The sequence below is a fragment of the Centropristis striata genome, chromosome 24 (genome assembly GCF_030273125.1).
Source record: "Centropristis striata isolate RG_2023a ecotype Rhode Island chromosome 24, C.striata_1.0, whole genome shotgun sequence".
Classification (NCBI taxonomy): domain Eukaryota; kingdom Metazoa; phylum Chordata; class Actinopteri; order Perciformes; family Serranidae; genus Centropristis; species Centropristis striata.
In genome coordinates, this window is record NC_081540.1 from 18,848,325 (window position 1) to 18,863,229 (window position 14,905).

General features: G+C 37.2%; 1 non-coding gene across 1 annotated transcript; it reads right to left on the reverse strand.

Moving 5' to 3' along the window:
- Positions 1 to 14,026: 14,026 nt before the first annotated feature.
- On the reverse strand, positions 14,027 to 14,097 carry trnag-ccc (transfer RNA glycine (anticodon CCC)). Its single transcript has one exon. It is a non-coding gene; the product is annotated as a tRNA-Gly (tRNA).
- Positions 14,098 to 14,905: the final 808 nt, after the last annotated feature.

Genomic DNA, 14,905 nt, shown 5'->3' on the forward strand with positions numbered 1-14,905 from the left:
TACACGGAGCAGAGTGGAGAGGACAGGAATGGCTGTTTACACAGATCAGAGAGGAGAGGACAGGATAAGGTGTAAGTAGAGGTTGTAAAAACAAAAATAGTTCAATATGTATAACATTTGGAAGCCAAATATTTTTTTCCAATAGTCAAGACACTTGTGGGCAGTTGTAGAAGTGTTGTATGCATAAAATACTTTTATTAAATTTATTCCAAAATACATTTTTGAGTTAGGGGTGCAGATCCATAGAGGTGCAGGATTTACATTTCAGTGAAATAAAAGGCCACAGTGAGTAAAAAAAAAAAGCCCAAAAATTGCTTCTCAGAGGGCTAACCTATCCTGTTTTAATAAGCATGTGATACCCACATATACATAATAATTATATCATTGCCATACATGCTTTTTGTAAAACTATAAGTTGTAAATATTCATACATTGTGAACACAAATAGAATCCTTTAATCCCAGATTTTCAGGTGATTAAATCAGTTGCTGTTTCATGATTATTATACGTTTTATGTAGAGGACTTGGGTGCTTTGTGCTGGCAGGTAAATGTGAGGGTGCTGCAGTGTCACCAGCAGGGAGCAGTGTTGTTCAGCAATCCCAAAGGGCATTAGGAGCATCAGTCAGGTCAGGATGCTGTAAAGCAAAGCATAATGTTTAGTTTGCATGTATGTATGTTGAAACTAGGAACAGGATAGTTTCTCTGTAGTGTATTTTAAACCCTTTTATAATCACCCCCTATAAATGGAATTGGTGGTTGTGGGTAGTGGATTTGAAATGCAGCTGTTATTGTCCTAAATCTCTAATAAATATGACTTCATAAGTTCACGAAAGCGCCCGAGCATGACTTCCTCATGACGTCACAAGGTCAGAACGAAGCAGCATGGAGCCCTGCTGTCAGAGATTTTTCTAATTTTGCTGGGTTCATTCAGCATTTTAATGCAATCTTTTGTGCTTACTGTTTTTTGTGTGTTTTTTTTGTAATTTCTGTGTTTTTATCTGTGTTCTTTGTAATTTCTTTGTGTCTTTTTATGTGTGTTTTTTTAGTGTTTTGTGTGTTTTGTAATTTTGTGTGTTTTGTATTTGTTGTGTTTTTGTGTGTTTTGATGTGTTTTGATGTGTTTTTTTGTCATTTTTGTGTGTTTTTTGTGTTTTTATGTGGGGTTTTTTTGTATTTTCTTTTGTGTTTTTTGTGTTCAAAAAGGTTGATCCAGTAAGTCAAAATGAAAAAAATAATAGTCAGGCCATATAGGTGAGGTTGTGCTAAAAAAAAAAAAAAAAATACCAACACATCATGGTAAAGATTTTTAAGTGGTTTCCAGTCCAATACCAACAAAATAGCCCCAAACTCCAAATACACACATACAACACATGAAACACAGAGTTAGACCATTTTTTAAATATTGAGAATGGATAAAAATTGTCAAAAACCCTCCAGAATATTACATCAATACACCAAGACTTTTGGAACACCATAGAAAAATCCATGCTGTGATTTGGTATGAAAAACTTTCATTATTTTTGACAAGTGCTTCTGTTCAGTAAACTGCTGAGAAACCCCCCATGTGGGGTATATTCCTGTCCTTGCTGCATTTCCAGTAGAGTTTTCCTGATCAGAAACTAATATCCCTGCACAGTGTCTCATGCGTAAAACACTATGATAAAAAAAGCTCTATTCTTTCAGGTTCACACACTTAAATTGTCAAACACCTGCTGGGTGAGCAAACCTAACCCCTGCTGACATTATTACAGATAACCTTTCCATGCACATTATCATGCAAATTTGAGTCCAATAACACCAAGAACATCTTCTATTTAGGTTTTATTGAGAAAACAGCATAGAGTAAGTAGAGTTTGGCACATCATACATAAAAACACTTTTTGCAAAATCTTATTGTGATTACTACTGTTGTGGATTCGTGAACATGTACTGCTTCTAATCGTATTTTAATTCTCCTATTTTTATGCAACCTTGTATACTACCTGTGCTTTAATTATATTGTGCATTTTCTCTTATCTTTGTTTCCTGTCCAGAGACTCTAGATGAATGCTTCATGAGGCTTCATTGGCACATCACTACTTGTAACTACTTCACTTCCGGCATTTACATACATTTATTTACTGTTTCAACTGTCTTTTCTAACGAACCTGGTCTCACAGGAATCCGTCAAATAGCCACGGAATCACTCAAATTTCCGTGAAACTGACACGGATTTCGCTACAATGCAAGTTAATGACAGTCATATCCCGTGGCTATTGGTTTGTTCCAAGTCACGTGACTTTCAAGGTCCCGGCGGTCAGAACAAAAAACATGGCGGACAGTTCTCTCATTTTTAGTGAAAAAAAATCAATATTTTGACTTAGTTTCTGCATAAAAATGGATTTTGATCACATTTCTAGCGAGAAATATATGTTTTATTTTCTAAATATTCACTCAGTGAATGTACATAATCACTTTGTATGTTGTAATAGCCACGGGATATGACTGTCATTAACTTGCATTGTAGCGAAATCCGTGTCAGTTTCACGGAAATTTGAGTGATTCCGTGGCTATTCCACGGATTTTGAGTTAAGAAAATCCGTGGCTATTTCACGGATTCCCGTGAGACCATGTTGTTTATAACTCATAACCTGGAAGTTTTTGCCCTTAGCCTAGCTCAGTGGTTTTGTAGCCTAAATTCACAGACTCTGCAGCCTTTTTTTTACAACAGTGAACCGACTTATGCTCATATGAGTGGTTATGTACGGTGGCCCTGAGAGCTCACATCACTACAACTTAAGAAAACACAAGCAAATACACAAAACACAAGCAAATTGAGAAAACATCTTCATCAAAAGCAAATTGAGAAAACATCTTCATCAATTTGACAACACAAGCGCATAATTTAGAAAATGCGTTGCAAATAGACCAGAACACAACAGAAGTGTTTCCAGAGGACACTTAAATGTGATGCACACGTCTGGACCATATCATGATAAGGATAATGATAATTTAAACGATTTCTAACGATTATATCATGCTAAAGTTCGATCGATAGCATGCTAACATTACAGGCTGATCATTGCGTGCTAATGTTAGCCGGCGATAGATGTCATGCTAGCGTTAGCGGGCTAGAAAGACCAAGATCAATTCGGTGCCGTTGAGAGAGACCAACTAAAACCTGTATCATTAATTTATTTCATTTGTATGTAATGTGATTGAGTCAGGCTTGTGGGCTAACGCTACGTTAGAACCTATGTTCCCTGCCCGGGGAACATAGGACCCTTTTTTAGAAAAAATGTGTCATGTTCTCCATTTTTCCCAAAAAGGGTCCTATGTTCCCTTGTAGCAATACATACCAGGGAGCATAGGACCCTTTTTCTGAAAAAGGGTCCTATGCTCCTATGTTAAATTAGCACAGCAGCTACTTTCTGGTTACTTTGCAGTTAATTTTTTGGCATTTTAAATAGGGTTAGGGTTAGGGTTAGGCCTATTTGCCATGGAATTTGGCACTAATGGTGGAAAAAGTAACAGACTGGGGAACATAGGACCCTTTTTGGGAAAAGTGGGGAAATAGGGTCCTATGTTCCCCAGTCTCATAGAAAGAGGGGAACATAGGACCCGGGAACAAAGACACGCTACCATTGTGTTGTGTTGTGGTCTTTGCAGCTCGTGTTCTAAATGCTGCGCTTGTGTTGTCAAATTGATGAAGACGTTTTCTCAATTTGCTTGTGTTTTGTGTATTTGCATGTGTTTTCTCAAGTTGCAGCACTATGAGCTCTCAGGGCCACCGTACTTATCGGTGGTACTGACAAACGGTCTATTCTGTCATTCAGGTTGGAGATCTTGTTGGACACTTTCATAGCAAACAAACACAAGGATAAGAACCTAATAGACTGACTGAAATGAGATTATTCTCCTCAGTTCATACTTAAACCATGCTACAAAACGTAATGCAGGAATTGGTTTTTTTTTTGCTTTGTAGAGGGGTTTGAACCACAGCAGATGGCTGATGGCTTTGATTTCCCTCACAGCTATATCAAACACTCAATAAAACCCAACTGGAATTATGAGACAGCATTCCAGTTGAGATTGTGGTATGAGTCGTATGTTGCTGTGAAGTTATACTGATGTATATTTCATGAGAAGCTCTTATTTTCAGGGTGATATCCGAGGCCATACTGTGGTTTTGCTTCATTATTGCTGAGCTGAACACTCACACACACAGACACACACACAGACACACAGACACACACACTCCAGGTCAGAGCGATGAAAGGCATCTGCAGCCCGCGGCAGTTTGGGAAAGCTCGCATGTACCCGTGTCTGACAGCAGAATTAGGGCAGAGCGTGCATGTGACAGCAGGGAGATGCAGATGTACGTGCATGTGAGTCAATACAGCACTGCAGCAACACACAAAAAAACAAAAAACAGACTTGATCAAAACTCCTGGCCCTCTGGGTTTTCAGTCATGCAGAGAGAAACAGTTTGAAATCTGTCTCACAAAGAAACTTCACTGCGAAGAAAAGATCTAATAAGACTGAAAATATCTTTCTATAGACTCAGACATAAAGTCTCTCAATAGTTTGTTGTGCTTATTTGCATTTAATTCAGTTTTGTATCCGCGTGTGTTTGCTGATTGCACAGATCGCGGGAGAATCGGAATAATTAGACGGATGTTCACTTCTGGCATTGAGACTTCTCATGTTGATTTCATTCGGGCCGTGGCAAGGACATGCAAAAGGCTAGGAGCATTCATTTGGAGGCTCAGATCTCTGGCCAACACTGATAGAGTTCAGCGTCTGCAGTCAATTTGCACAATCTTACCTCCAGCTTTGCAGTTCAAAGTGGCAATCCTGCAACGCATCACTTCCTGTGTAGCCAGGGGCCGTTTTAAACGGTGACGGAGCAGCTGGCACAGAGGTGACAAAGTAAAAGTGGCATCACAGAGGAAAAAAGTGATGTCATCGTAGCTTTTAAATTGCTATCATTTATTCAAGAGCTTCAATTGACACGGTAGCAACACAGTAAATATCCATACACTGCAAAAACATGAAGCTAACCAAGTATTTTCTTCTTATGTCTAGCAATATTATCTTTTTTGTTTTTATTACTTTATTGCAGGTTATGAAATTACAAATATTAGCAGCTTCATCACATATTCAATTTATCCTGCCACATTTATGCATTTTTTTACAAGAGGCAGTGCCAAAAGAATAAATAAATAAATCAGTAAATAAAAATTCATGTTTAATTGTTTGCTTATTCAATTAATTATTTCATTGAGGAAAAGAAAGAGAAGAAAAGAGAAAAAAATAGTATCTTAATTATATTGTTTTGAGTATAATTTACCTACTGACCATAGCTTTATGTGCTTATCTAATTATTAGTATTATTATTATGTTTTTATTTAATTATCTTATTGCTGAAAGACTTCTTTTTAGGATTGGAATTGATAGCTTTTTCATGCTTTTCAAGTGAGTTTTTACCTAAAATATTGGCTCCAATTGAGAGTTTTAGTTCCATGTAGTTTTAATGTTATTTCAAAAGCATTTTTCTATCACCAAAACATGCTAGTTTCAAGTATTTCTGGCTTATTTTAATGTTACTACAGTTGTGCTTTTCAAGCCACAATTGCTCAAAATAGGTATATTGTATATAATTTAATCATTTTAACCCATGACCATACTGCCCACTTTTATCGAGAATTGGGGGTGGGACGCAATGGATTTTTAGGGGGAGATAGTAGGTCAGCAGTAGATAGAAGTTGTACCTCATCTGAAAAATGGGAACCTGAAGATGCAGCTCATCACTGTGCATTTGTGCTGTAATCACATTTTTTTCTCCCATATTGCAATATACAGTATACCACTGTATAACATCAATACAGTGGAATACTGTCCAGATTTCATTTGTACATTTTTTGTATTAGATAAAATGTGTTTAGCTGTGAAGCAAAATGATAATGACAGAGTAAAAGAGGACCTGTTGATCCCATCGTTCACTGCCCACAGGCCTCCCCATGTACACAGATGTGTGAATGGTTGTGTAGCACTTTGAGAAAAATTCCTTCAGCTCTAACTCAGCTTCACTCTGTGAGACATGTTGAGTGTGTTCCTCAGAGGGGAGTGCGCCAACATTGGGGGAAGTGTGTTTATCTGAGTGTGTGAGTAGCCTGAGGAGAGGATCAGAGCACATTAACACCTAATGGTGGAAAAAAACAACCTCATCAGTCCACTTCTGCAGTGAAAGTGCTAATTGATGTTTCATGTTGCAGCTTCCATTCACTGCATGTAAACTGTAAATAATTGATGTTGCTCCTCAATATGATCATGACAGCACTGATTCTATCTCGTGCAACATTTTTCTTCTTTGCCTGACCTGGATACATTAAGGTTTCAACGCCTCAGACAGCAGTGGCTTCAGGTGTTACAGCAGGAGGCTGTAAATGAATTTATGATACATCTGCGACACTTAAATGTAATACTATGAGGTGTCGGCCCAAGTACAGTGAGTGTATGAACCAACAGTGAATGTTGAGTAAACTGCTCTGACTGTTTTAAGGAACTTGGTCTCACAGGAATCCGTGAAATAGCCACAGATTCGCTTAACTCAAAATCCGTGGAATGGCCACGGAATCACTCAAATTTCGGTGAAACTGACACGGATTTCGCTACAATGCAAGTTAATGACAGTCATATCCCGTGGCTATTCCATGGATATTTTTTCCTATTGGTTTGTTTCCAAGTCACATGACTTTTAAGGTCCCGGCAGTCGGAACAAAAAACATGGCAGATGGTTCTCTCATTTTTAGTGAAAAAATCAATATTTTGACTTAGTTTCTGCATAAAAATGGATTTTGATTACATTTTTAGCGAGAAATATGTTTTATTTTCTAAATATTCACTCAGTGAATGTACATAATCACTTTGTATGTTGGAATAGCCACGGGATATGACTGTCATTAACTTGCATTGTAGTGAAATCCGTGTCAGTTTCACGGAAATTTGAGTGATTCCATGGCTATTCCACGGATTTTGAGTTAAGCGAATCCGTGGCTATTTCACAGATTCCTGTGAGACCAGGTTGGTTTTAAGCCTCTGTAGTTGCACGGCCTGGGTTCAATTCCCAGGCAGCCCATGTCCTTCAATCAAGTTTCCATCTGGGAAGTGTTAATAATCTGATATTTTGTGTAAATTCCTGTACCTCCTCCTCCCAGATTGAATTGCACATACAGTTTGACACTGCACGGTAATGTTAGTCACGGTGTTCCACAAGGTTCTGTGCTAGGACCACTTATAGTCACACTAAACATGCTTCCTTTAGGAAATATGAATAATAACAAATGGCATTGTCCTAAAGTGCTGTATTTTTTAAATCCAGATTGTATTGTAATATACAGTATGTGACTGTGCTCATGAATGTAAACACACTCTGACCCAGGTTATTGTCTTTAGGACTGTTTGTCATGTGATGGAGTGTCTTGTCCGCTTATCCGGGGGCTGGGTCGCGGGGGCAGCAGGTTAAGCAGGGCATTCCAGATGTCCCTCTCCCCAGCCACAATGTCTAGCTCCTCCTGGGAGGGGGACTTTGGATATATGAAGTTAATATCACCCGACAGCGACTTTTAGACATTTTTCTGTTGTTTGCTAACAGACTAAATTGATTGGATTGTTTTCCCCTCTGGTGTGCTTAAGTGCACTCTGTCTCTATACAGCCTGAAAGAGCTGTTAGCATGGCTTGATAGAACTGAAATCATCATTACTTTTAAAGATCTACTGTTAAAAACTGAATACGTCTTCTTTGTTGATTGACAAATGCTGTTTACTTAAGACCATCAGTCCTAATTTGCATTACTGGAAAACAGTCCAGATTTAGCCAATAATATATCTGCAGCTTATCATTAAGCACTGAAGATATGTCTTGTATCAATAAGCACTCAGTGCTGATGTATGGTGTTTGCAGTGTGCCAGAAATATCAATAACTCTTTATCATCCTCCGTCAGTAGCATGTGGAGGAGCTCAGTGACTAAGAGACAACATGGCTTTTTAGATTTGATGGAAACTGTAGATGTGAGTCATGTTGCTGATCTGTACTGCTGTAATGTGAGCCTCTTATCCCACCAATACAGCCGCAGTAAGGCTAAATGGAGTAGACAGTTTGTAATTGACAGACCTACAGGGGCATTTACATTTTGGGAGGGAGAACTTGGAAGTGAGGGCAGCTTTCTCTTCAGTCCGACACTTCTGATGCATTCACAACCAACGTCAATCAAAGTACTGTATTTCTTATTTATTGTATTTTACAAATACAGTTTATTACAATAAATACATTGTAAATTTACAACACAATACTGTTAACAGTTTTTTTTTATTTAAATGTGTCAGTGTGTTAATTATCCCAGATTACATTGCAATATACAACAAAAGTTTGAAAGTAGTGATGTCCAAATGAAGTTTTATAAACCTTTAGTTTCATATTTGTTGAACCAACAAGATGGAGTTTTTGGTTGGAATGGCAATTGACAATGGTGTGCTTTTAACCATTTGTTGAACAGAGAGTACCATGTAGTGAGCTGAAGTGGTTCATGAAGCTTCGTCTGGATATCTCTAGTTGAAAGAAAACTGAATTGCCGTTCCTTGAGCAAGTTTCAAGGAAGTTTGTTCAACTCTCACAGGTGGACAAATGCGCCTATTTGCTGGTTTTAAGCCTCTGTAGTAGCATGCACACCAGATCCAGACAGGGCCCCCAATGTTGGTTATTGAAATTTTCAGAAGCTGTCAAGCACTGCTTGGTATCATGTAAGATCCCCATTCTTACAACCTGGGTTCGATTCCCAGGCAGCCCATGTCCCTAAACCTAGTTTCCATCTGGGTATCAGAGAAGTATTAATAATCTGTATAAATTCCTGTACCTCCTTCTTCCAGATTGAATTGCAACATGCAGTATGACACTGCATGGTAATGTTAGTCATGGTGTTCCACAAGGTTCTGTACTTGGACCACTTATAGTCACACTAAACATGCTTCCTTTAGAAAATATAAATAATAAGTAATGGCATTGTCCTAAAGTGCTGTATGTTTTATCCAGATTGTATTGTAATATACAGTATGTGATTGCAATATGTATGACATCAATACAGTTTAGATTGTGCTGTAAATTTACATCTAAGGTTTGTAGTGTATAAATGGATTTGCACATGGTTTATTTTTCATTTTCTTTTAAAAACATTTTCACCCATTTTACTCATTGTATTATAGTCAGTATTAAGTTCTTCACTCGATTCTGAAACACAAAAATACAAAAATTAAAGCTAAACAGAATTACATGCAAAACACAAGGTGAGAATAAAATAAATAAAATATCATCCAGTTATAATTGAATAGCTGCAGGCAAAATGTGTTCACTCTGTTTTCATTTTCAAGTCAAGTTTAATAAAGTCAAGAGCAGGTCAATGGTTGGACATTATTATAGGAGTATATGGTCGCCATTCCTGTGATCACTTATGTTTCAGCAGTAAGTGCAGCAATTTTTAGGTGGAAACCGAAGGGATTTAATCGTTATCTACCATTAATATTTAATTAACATGGTCAGAAATCCCTCCAAAATATCACATTAATTAAACACCTTGAGGAACACCAAAGAAAAGACCATTCTGTGATTTGAGATCTGTGCATAAATTGGGCATGTCTGTAAAGGGTGTCAAGGTCTGGACTTTGGCCTTCATTGTTTTACATGGTGTCCCTCTCTTTTCTACGGTGGCCCTGAAGTGCAAATCACAACAACAAATCAAAAAACACAACAACAAATCAAAAAACACAACAGCAAGTCAAAAAACACAACAACAAATTAAAAAAACACAACAACAAATCAGAAAACACAACAACTAATCAAAAAACACAACATCAAGTCAAAAAACACAACAACAAATAAAAAAACATAACAAATTAAAAAAACACAACAATAAATCAGAAAACACAACAGCAACATAACGTTTATTTGTTGTTGTGTTTACTGATTTGTTGTTGTAATTTCGACTTCAGGGCCACCGTACTAATCACCTTCCAGATAGATAAGGAGGAAGCAGAGCAGTATGAGGTGGAGAAATCACACAGACACAGCAGAGCAGAGACAAAAAGTAGTTAAAATGAGCCTCATCTTGAGAAAATTAAAATAGTAATCAAAACAAATAATCTAATAATATATTTGGAATATATAACAATATAACAGTCTGAGTGGGTCCATTCTGCATAATGAGTACTTTTACTTTTGATACAAGTACATTTTGATGCTGGTACTTTTGTACTTTTACGTAAATACGTTTTTTATATTCACTGTGCCAGTGTATTTTACATTTTTAATACAAGTGTTTTAGCTGATATATACATGAACAGTGTTTCATTGTTACTGAAACGAAATTAACTCATGTATCATTTTACGGTCTTTTACGGTTTAGCAGTTTTTCACCGTAAAATCTTTTTTCTTACAGTGATGATATAGTTCTTTTTAGAATTTTAGAACTGCAGTCACGATTAACACTGGTGGACTTCGTGGTGCATTCGGTGCTACATTATTAAAGCAATACAGAATGCACAAGAACATTACTGGATTATATTCAAATTTATTGTTATACCTTGTCTGACAATATACCTGAATTTTACATTCTGAAAAATAGCGTATCAAGAGCACAATTTAGTCACACACTTTTTCTGAAGGAAGAAAGAAAATACAGTACTTTCCCGCCAGTTAATTACCATAAATTTAGACTGGGTTGTTTATGGCCAAATTATGAATCGGCTTCATGATGCTCCACCCGACACCACCCCTAGCGAGAGTATTTCCAGTAAGTTAGAATGCAACTAAAACTGACAATTTCCTGCTGTGTGCAACATGGCTGAAAGATTAACTCCAAACATTTATTACTGATTATCCAGATACTGTCCGGAGGGAGGTCATATGAGAAAACAGCTCATGTGAGGAAGAAGGGGTGGGCCAAAAATATTTATTTGGCAGCTTTGATTTATCCTTTCTATTTTATCTACACCACTGTCATGGCTGAAGTGTGCAGAATTTCCTGTGGATTCGTGTAGTCACGAACAAACGCCTCTTCCTGTAACACCACAGTGCTTGGAAGCCTTTTCAGAGGGAAATGATTGCATAGAAGGATCAATTTCGGATGAATCTCCTTTGTGAGGCCTCTTCCCTGTTTCTTACTGCCTGATAGTGATTCTGTGGATCCCAGAGGACCTGTAGCCGTGTTGGATCAGCCACGGAACACAAATCAGCATTAGGAAAAACTGCCAGACAGCGCTTCTTCAAAGACCCTATAGTTCGGATCTTTGGGGGGGATTACTGCACGCAACCCCGGTGTGTTTTAGTGTTTGTGTGTGTGCTTATGCTTGCATATTTCCACATGCATTTGATTGCACTACTCTTTGTATGTGCTCCACACACTCCCAGCTATTTTTCACAGTCCATCTGCTTAACACTTCAGCCGGTGTTGGAGGAAGCAGCTGGTGAGGAGGATGGGAAATGAGGAATTGAGTGTCACCATTTATTTAAGTTAGCATCTCTTAACAGCTTTGGATTTCATTGCGCAATGAGGGCGAGCTGAAGAGCCAACAGGGCGCACAACATAAATTTTCTACTCTATTTTTATGAGGATAAACAGTAGCCATGTTTTGATTCAAGTTAAAGCAAATTTTGAAGCAAATTTTTTAAATGTCACGTGATAGAAAATGCTAATTACACTGTAAAAAATGTCCAAAACAAAACAAAATTCAGGTATATTGTCGGACAAGGTATAACAATAAATTTGAATATAATCCAGTAATGTTCTTGTGCATTCTGTATTGCTTTAATAATGTAGCACCTGAATGCACCACGAAGTCCACCAGTGTTAATCGTGACTGCAGTTCTAAAATTCTAAAAAGAACTATATCATCACTTTAAAAAATGTCTGTAGATTTTACTGTGAAAAACTGCTAAACCATGACAGAAAAAGACCGTAAAATGATAAATCGGTTAATTCAGTTTCAGTAACAATGAAACACCATAAATGCATATATCAGCCAAAACAGTATTTTTTACAGTTTTTTTGGAACGTGTTTGTTACAAAAATATACTGTAATACATATACAAGCCATCACTGTAATTTTTGCATTTATCTTTTGTAAAAAATATTTTTTTCTAACTGTTAAATGTACTAAACACCATATCTCTAACTAAAATATACTGTATTATTGAATGGTAAAATATTTAATTCATGCAGCATTTATATTTAGTATTTTCTTGTCAAGTATATGACAAAACAACGTTTATTTTGATGGAAAAACTTTTTATTTATACAGTAAAATATGGAATAAAATGGCAATCTTAACCGTGAATACAACAGTGCAAATATCGTTTTACCGTAATATTAAAAAAAGTTCTACCGTATTTATTACGGTAAAGTTCTGGCAACCATAGCTGCCGGTTTTTTACCATAAAAACAACAGATTTTTCTTTACAGTGTAAGGATTTTTTTTAATCAACTTTAGAGCAAATATACAAAGCTGCATCAACATACTTTCGCCAGAAGATGGCAGTGTATGTATTGCTGTCAGCTAATCAGTCAGTAAACAGAAGAAGAAGAGAGAATAAACAACAACAAAAAAGAGGTTGCTAATTGGACAACTTCAGCCACCCACAAGAGAAAACAAAGAGAAGCGGAAACAGCTTTTTCTTTTTTTTGTGGGTTTCTTCATTAGAACTTATTGGAAAAAGCGTCCATCTCTTGTTTAGCACATTAACTATTTTTCAAAAAAGACAAGAAAAATTGCGCATTGAAATGTGTTGATGTAAATACGACTATTTTTAAAATTTTAATTTGGTGAAAAATGCCTTTAATTCCATCATTTCATATCATTCTACGTTTGCCAAAATATCTTATTTTTAAGCTGTAACTCTGGGATATGCTGTCCCTGTAATGCAGTGGAATCAATAGCCGTCATCTAATAAATAGACTACAACAACACTGGCCTGCATTCATGTGAGGAGAAATACACTGATCAATGAAGCCAAGGTTGTTATCAGCGCTGTGGCTCACTCTGCTGGCCAAGGACTCACACAATGGCCGAGACTGCTTGGACCGAGGCACGCAAAGCTCTTTGTTCCAGTTCTGAACAAAAGCTGTTCCCCCCTCTGAGTCACCTGGAGGGCATGCAAATGACTAGGAGAGGTTTTTCCTCTGCAGCCATGCAGCTCTCTGTGGGTTTTTCACAGCAGTGAAATATTGATGGGAGGGAAATGCAGACTGACAGAGGTCAACATTTATTCAGAGACCAACCACTGCGTTGCCAATGCCTCTGGATTGTATTAAAGATGGATTCCTTTCCACAGAAGGTGTATGCATAAGCACAAACAAGTGATACAAAGAGACAAAAACATATATTTCTTGAAATATAAGTGGAGTCTGCTTATTTAAAGTTTGCTTGGCTGTATGAACAAAGCTCTTGCCAAATATCAGTGGTGTGCCTTATTATTAGGAGGAAGTGTAATTATGATCTAAGTCTCCTTTCACAATTGACAGCTGAGTTAATCGTCTCTGTCAGTGCATTTCACAACATCAGGCTTGAATGAGTGGTACTTGTCATTTAATTGTTTTTTTTGTATGCCAACTTGTTGACTTGCTTCCCCTGTTTTGGAAATTTGAAATTAACTGTAGCATAATAAGCTGCACAGCTACACAGTGAACACATTTAAAGCTGCACTCACCAATGTTTCTATAAGAACTATGCACCATGAACCTTAGGTGTAAATTTACAGCCAAATTACATCATATTGTAGATTGCAATGCACTTTAAGACAAGGCCATTAAGCATATATAATTTGAATAAAAGTGGTCCAAGCATAGAACCTTGTGGAACCCCATGACTTACATTACCATGCTGTGTCATACTGTATATTGCAATGTAATCTGGGTAGAGGAGGTACAGGAATTTACACATCAAGTCAGATTAATAATACTTCTCTGATACCCATATCTAAACTTGGTTGAAGGCCTTGCGCTGCCTGGGAATCGAACCCAGGTCGTAAGAATGGGAATCTTACATGATACCACTACACCAGCAGCGCCTGTGAGAGTTAAATGAAACTTCTTGAACAAACTTGCTTAAGGAATGGCAATTCAGTGTTATTTCAACTAAAGATCCTTAAGCCCTTTTCTTTGAACCAAGAATGCCATCTCGTGGGTTCAACAAATATGAAACTAATGGTTTATAAAGCTTAGTTTGGACATCACTACTTTCAAACTTTTGTTGAATAGGGAACGCCATCTAGTGGACCCAGAAAATAAAGAAAATGGTAAATTAAGCTTAATTTAATAATGATAAACTAAATTCATAAAACAGTGCTTTATGTGGTAGAACCAGGATTGAAACACTCCAGGACTTCAACCAGACAATCAAATAATTCAATTATAATTTACTATATGTATGTAAGCGCAACTGAGGACTTTTATTTTTGGCTTACTGCAGGGCCTTAGATGCCCACACAAAGAGCAAATCCTCAGTGTACAGTGTGAAGACTACACAGCTCTGTCTGATTACTGAAGCGGCCTTACCTCAGTGTGTTGAGGACGTTATGTGCAGAAAGACAAAGAAACAGATAAACAGCATGGGAGAGGACGTCATGGGGCAGGGCACATTCCATCAAATTAAATTAGAAAATTCCATTTTCTTTTCAAGGTCTTTTCACTCATTAGGAGCCAAGAATTCATTATTAAATATCTTTGTCCTGCTTGTCCTTGTAAACTGTTCACACCACTACTAAATAAGTAAAGACAGACACAGGACATTAGCGCCAAGGCCTGTGTGTCATATAATCAATAAATTCATGATGTGTGCAGCGTTAAAATATTCCTCAGAGCATTCCATGAAGTACC